This window comes from Pan troglodytes, chromosome 3 (genome assembly GCF_028858775.2).
Source record: "Pan troglodytes isolate AG18354 chromosome 3, NHGRI_mPanTro3-v2.0_pri, whole genome shotgun sequence".
NCBI lineage: Eukaryota > Metazoa > Chordata > Mammalia > Primates > Hominidae > Pan > Pan troglodytes.
In genome coordinates, this window is record NC_072401.2 from 75,731,039 (window position 1) to 75,737,806 (window position 6,768).

Genomic DNA, 6,768 nt, shown 5'->3' on the forward strand with positions numbered 1-6,768 from the left:
TAGAAAGAATGAGTAAGACCTAGTATTTGATAGCACAAAAGAGTGATTATAGTCAATGATATTTAACTGTACATTTAAAAATATCTAAGAGTGTAATTGGATTGTCTGTAATACAAAGGATAAATGCTTGAGGGGATGGATACCTCATTTTCTATGATGTGATTATTGCTTATCGCATGCCTATGTCATGTACCCCATAAATATATACAGTTACTATGTACCCACAAAAGTTTTAACATAATAATTTTTTTAAAAAAAGAAATTAACTACCAGTGGCCAGGCGTGGTGGTTCATATCTGTAATCCCAGTGCTTTGGGAGGCCAAAGTAGGAGGCTGGCCTGAGAACAGCTGGGACCTCTTGGGAAGTGATTAGGTCCTGGGGGATCTGCCCTCATGAATGGAGTGAACTAGCTTAGGTCCTTTTTGCTCTCTTGCTCTTCCGCCTTCCACCACTTGAGAACACAGCAACATGGTGACCTCTTGGGAGCAGACAGCAGCCCTCACAAGATACCAATGCTGGTGCCTTGATCTTGAACTTTCCCACCTTCGGAACTGTAAGAAATAAATTTACACTCTTTATCAATTACTCATTTATAGTATTCTGTTATAGCAGCACAGACAGACTCAGACAGAAATAACTAAAATTTTAAAAATATATCTACTGGGGCCAGGCACCGTGGCTCATGCCTATAATCCCAGCACTTTAGGAGGCCAAGGCAGGCGGATCACTTGAGGTCAGGAGTTTGGGACAAGCCTGGCCAACATGGTGAAACCCTATCTCTAATAAAAATACAAAAGTTAGCCGGGCGTGGTGGCTTGTTCCTGTAATCCCAGCTACTCGGGAGGCTGAGGCAGGAGAATCGCTTGAACCCAGGAGGTGGAGGTTGCAGTGAGCCGAGATCATGCCACTGCACTCTAGCCTGGGCCGTAGAGCAAAACTCTGCTTCCAAAAAAAAAAAAAAAAAAAAAAATCTATTGGGTTTTAAATTATACAATCATTCTAAAAAATGTCTTACAATACAATGTTGTATAAGCTAAGTATAAAAAGTAAAAAGAGTAAAAATGGCCAGGCGTGGTGGTTCACACCTGTAATCCAAGCACTTTGGGAGGCCAACGTGGGCGGATCACAAGCTCAGGAGTTCGAGACCAACCTGGCCAATATGGTGAAACCCTGTCTCTACTAAAATACAAAAATTAGCTGGGCGTGGTGGCGCACACCTGTAGTCCCAGCTACTCAGGAGACTGAGGCAGAAGAATCGCTTGAACCGGGGAGGCAGAGGTTGCAGTGAGCTGAGGTCACACCACTGCACTCCAGCCTCGGTGACAGAGTGAGACTGCATCTCAAAAAAAAAGGAAGCGTAAAAATTTACAAAATCCACTTCCTTCCAGCCCCAATTCTACAAAGCAAAGGCCACCACTGCTGTTGATATGTATATATAAGCTTCATGAGGATTTGTCTGTTTTCTTTAACATTATATCCCTAATTTTTGGCAGTGTCTAATGCATAGTAATCATTCAATAAATATTCATTGATTAAATGATTAAAGTAATGTTCTGCCTGTATATTTTTTACTTTAGTATCACATTTAGTGTGTATATATAAGATTACATTGTATTCTATATAATTAATATATTATACATTATTTAACCAATGCCTGAACTTTTAGGCTGTTTATAATTTTTCCTATAGCAAACAATGCTGATACAATCAACCTTTTATGCACATCTTTGTACTTGTGTGATTCTTTCCGAAGAACAGTTTTTAGAACTGGAATTACAGTGTCAATGTGCAAACATATTAAACTTTTTTTAGTATTTCTTTCCTCTATTTTTCTATTTAGGGGGCTTTTTTTCTAATTACAAAAGTAGTGCATGTTGTCTGTAACAAGTCTAATTATAATGCTAAAAGTTACCAAACATTTATTGTGTACCAGTCACTATGCCAGGATTTTTTGTGTATTACCTTATGTACTGGCTGGCTAGGCCAAGGGAGGGTAGCCCATGGAAAGCCCCAGAGTAAGGAAAATTAAAAAAAAAATTCTTCCGCATGAGAACAGATGAGGAAATATTGTTTCAATGACAATACAGCAAGAATTACATGTTCTAGAATGCAGCCATTTGGTTCGGGGATGATGTGCCTTTCCAAGGATGGTTACTTTTTACAATAGTAAGTATAATTTTGGGAGCTGACCTTCTTGAGGATATAAAAGACCTAAATCCTACATTGTTGTGATTCTCTCACCAGGCAGACATCTCATTCTATATCTATGCTAACAACTAATTGTTAGCATCTCTGACCTTTGGAGACTTTTCCATAAAAAGACAAAGGAGGCAATGGGAAACCACATCTACCTACTTGCATTTTTATCTTACATAGACCTTCAAGGTAACTTAGTTTAAGCAGACTTAAACAGAATCCAGATCATTATTCTCATTCATCTTTTTGTTTTTGTTTTTGTTTTTGTTTTTTTTCTGAGATGTAGTCTCGCCCTGTTGCCCAGGCTGGAGTGCAGTGGCGCGATCTCGGCTCACTGCAAGCTCCGCCTTCCGGGTTCACGCCATTCTCCTGCCTCAGCCTCCCAGGTAGCTGGGATCACAGGCGCCGGCCACCACGCCCGGCTAATTTTTTGTATTTTTAGTAGAGACGGGGTTTCACCGTGTTAGCCAGGATGGTCTCAATCTCCTGACCTTGTGATCCGCTCGCCTCGGCCTCCCAAAGTGCTGGGATTACAGGCGTGAGCCACCGCGCCCAGCCTATTCTCATCCATCCTTAAGACTGGACTCTTTGGTCATTGTTAACTGACTTTTTCGTATAGGATAAATTCTTAAACATGAGATAGTAGTCAATTCTGCCAACATTCAGTTGTTGTTTCTGAATTTCCCACATTGCTTAAGGTCAACTCCACCATGACGCTATAAAAACACTTTTCTCCATTTTTTCATATATTTGTATAGGTTTGTTTTTACATTTAAGTGAATTTTAAAGATAAAACTTACCTATCTATATGGTATGAGGAAGGAAACCTCTTACTTTCATATACATAACCAATTATGTTACACTATTTATTACATAAACCATACTTTATCAATGATTGCAGTGCCATCTTTGTCATATATTAAGTCCTAACAAATACCTAAATATGTTCCTACAATCTCTATTCTATTTACAGATCTACTTGACAGCTGTCGAACCAATACATGCCATTCTGATCATAATTCCTTTAAGATAAGTTTGACCATTTAACATAAGAAGTAATAACCAGCCCGGGCTCAGTGGCTCACGCCTGTAATCCCAGCACTTTGGGAATCTTGAGGTGGGTGGATCACCTGAGGTCGGAAGTTCAAGACCAGCCTGACCAACATGGAGAAACCCCATTTCTACTAAAAATATAAAATTAGCTGGGCGTGGTGGCACATGCCTGTAGTCCCAGCTACTCAGGAGGCTGAGGCAGGAAAATCGCTTGAACCCGGGAGCGGGAGGTTACAGTGAGCTGAGATCGCACCATTGCACTCCAGCCTGGGCATCAAGAGTGAAATTGTCTCAAAAAAAAAAAAAAAAAAAAAAAGTGGGGAAAAAAATCTTCCTCAGCTGAAGAAAGAAAAAAAACCAAAACTGACGTGGTAGACAAAATAGTCTAAAGGAATTCCCTACTACAAAATAATGAGATCCTGCACAAAACAAAATGTTTATTGCTGGGCTTCCAGGAAATAAGGTAAACCTCTGACAGTAGGTCCAAACCTTGAACTGACACCAGAATAGAAGTCCTAAGATGCTTAAAAAGTCAGCTTGTCCTGCAGGCATATGTGATATCAGCTCTGCAATGTAGAGTTCAAATTTTGGGTCAATAGAAAAAAAATAATAGAAGCTGAAGCTGAGCTTTCCTGATTAAAGAAAGGGAACAAAAGTGACTCCTAGCAGAAGCTATTCCGCTCACAGTGTCATTCGATGGATTTTCTACAAGTTAAGGTTAATGAAATCTGACTGCCAAGCATACGTGTTAATGAGTTTCTTCTGAGTGAGAGCCAGCTGAAATCACAAACAACAGATTTGGACACCCTTAATTATTTTAATTATGTATAAGATGTTTTAAATAAATAGGAGATCTTTTTTGTAGTTCATAAATGCGATGATTGGGTTTTCATGTTTATGTGTGAGATGTGCCTCCCTCAAACCTTGTTATGATGTCAGTAAGTCACCCATCTGATGTGGAAGAAAAAGAAAACAAGAAGAAATAAATAGGAGTCATAAAGCAATAAATTACAGAAACACAAATATGAGGAATAAAAGATTATCCAAAATGGCCAGACTTTAGAAGAAGCCAAAGTGAATTTTTAGTTTTTAAAAATTGTTGAAGTAAAAATTTTAATATATGGATAAAAATTAGATACAGCTTAAAACAGAATTAGTAAACTGGAAGTTGGGTAGAATAAATTATCCAGAATACAGCCCTCTCACTCCCAAATGGATAGTATGATAAGAGACAGAAGTGTATATATCTAATTCAAATCCAGAAGTAGAGAACAGATAAGACTGAGAAGTGGCAATATTTGAAGCTATTTGCCAGGCACAGTGGCTCACGCCTGTAATCCCAGCACTTTGGGAGGCTGAGGTGGGTGGATCACGTGGTCAGAGGTTCCAGACCAGCCTGACCAACATGGTGAAACCCTGTCTCTCCTAAAAATACAAAAATTAGCTGGTCGTGGTGGCAGGCACCTGTAATCCCAGCTACTCAGGAGGCTGAGGCAGGAGAATTGCTTGAACCTGGGAGGCGGAGGTTGCAGTGAGCCGAGATCGCACCACTGCACTCCAGCCTGGGTGACAGAGCGAGACTCTGTCTCAAAAAAAAAAATTTGAAGCTATTATGGCTGAGAATTTTCCAGAAGCAATGTATGACATTGATCCACAGATACAGATGGAAAATGAATACCAAGGAGAACAAATAGAAAGAAATCTACACTTAAACATATTTCGGTGAAATACAAAACACCAATGCCCCTCCCTACCACTCCCCTCACACACACAGAATGCAACTACTGAGATAAAATAGATTACCAATAATGGAATGACAATTAGAGTGATAACAGACTTTTTCACAATGCGGGAAGGCAGGAGATAGTGGAATAATATCTTCAAAGTGTTGAGAAAAAATTCTGTCAATCTTAAATTGCATACCCAGAAAAACTATCTAATTTTAGGAAATGCATTGTGAAGTATTTAGAGGTAAAGTACTTAAGAGTACAATAAATCTGTAACTTAACTTCAAACATTTAAGAAAAAAATACATAAATAAATATATGTGTACACACATATATATTTAAAGAGAGAGAGAAGCAAATAAGATAAAATGTTAACATTTGGAGAATCTTAGTGAAGGGGATATTTGGGAATTCTTTATGCTATTTTTACACCTTTAGGAGTATAAAATGATTTCAAAATTTCAAAAGATAAAACTTACAATAGCAATAATAAATATAAGTACCTAGAAATAAAAGATATGAAGAAGACTACAAAGGAGAAACACACTGCATTGATGAGAGAACACTTAGTATTATACAATGTACATAATTATACAATTACACACTACACTTCACAACATCCCCCACATTTACCTACAGACTCAATGCTTTTCCTATAAAAATCCCAAAAGGAGTATTTGAGTAACTTAAGCTGACTCTAAAATTTATGTAATAGATAAAAGACCCCAAAATAATTAAAATAGCCCTGAAGAACAACAACAACAAAAAACATGAGTGAGGACATGCCCTGTCAGATAGCAAGACTTATCATAGATGACATAGTACTTAACACAGCTTAGTATCAGTTCAGATAGACAAAGTAATCATCTGAACAAAATTGAAAGCCTGAAAAAAAAGGCCCACACTTATGTGGACACTTGATTTATGACAAAAATGGTGAACTATTCAGTAAATGATGTTGGGACAATAGGTTATGAAAAAAACAAAGAAAATCATATACTTACATATCATACACAGAAGAAGCAGTCTCTGCTGTATTATATACAAAACTTGAATTCTCTTAGAGAACGTTATAGGATAATATTTTTATAACCTTAAGGTAGGGAAGTATTTCTTAAACAAGATTGAAAGGCACAGATAAATTCAGCTACATTAAAATTAAGAACTTTTAGCCAGGCACGGTGGCTCACGCCTGTAATCCCAGCACTTGTGAGGCGGAGACGGGCGGATCACTTGAGGCCAGGAGTTTGAGATCAGCCTGGTCAACATGGTGAAACCCCATCTCTACTAAAAAATACAAAAACTGAGTATGGTGGTGCACGCCTGTAATCCCAGCTACTCAGGAGGCTGAGGCACAAGAATCACTTGAACCCAGGAGGTGGAGGTTACAGTGAGCCAAGATCACGCCACTGCATTGCACCCTGGGTGACAGAGTGAGACTCTGTCTCAAAAAAAGAAAAAAAAGAAAAGAACTTTTGTTCTTTAAAAGGCACCATAGAGAAATAAAGAAGCTATTTGCTACACTTATAATCATTGAAGGGTTAGTATCCAGAATATCCAAAGTCCACAAAATTAGTAATCCGTAAAACAGTAAATCAGTAAAACACACGTGATGCAATATAGTTCTGGACAGGAAGTATGAGCAGGCATCTCACAAAAGGGAAAATATGAATGGTGAAAAGAGATATGAAAGTTCCTCAAACTCACTAGTAATTAGCAAAATAAGGCCATAAGGAATTATATTTTACACCCACTGGATTGCCAAAAGTTAAGAAGCCTGAGTCTACAGAG

At 38.3% G+C, this 6,768-nt stretch overlaps 1 non-coding gene across 1 annotated transcript; it reads left to right on the forward strand.

Moving 5' to 3' along the window:
* Positions 1-4,102: 4,102 nt before the first annotated feature.
* Positions 4,103-4,207, forward strand: LOC112209130 (small nucleolar RNA U13). Its single transcript, XR_002943797.1, has one exon. It is a non-coding gene; the product is annotated as a small nucleolar RNA U13 (small nucleolar RNA).
* Positions 4,208-6,768: the final 2,561 nt, after the last annotated feature.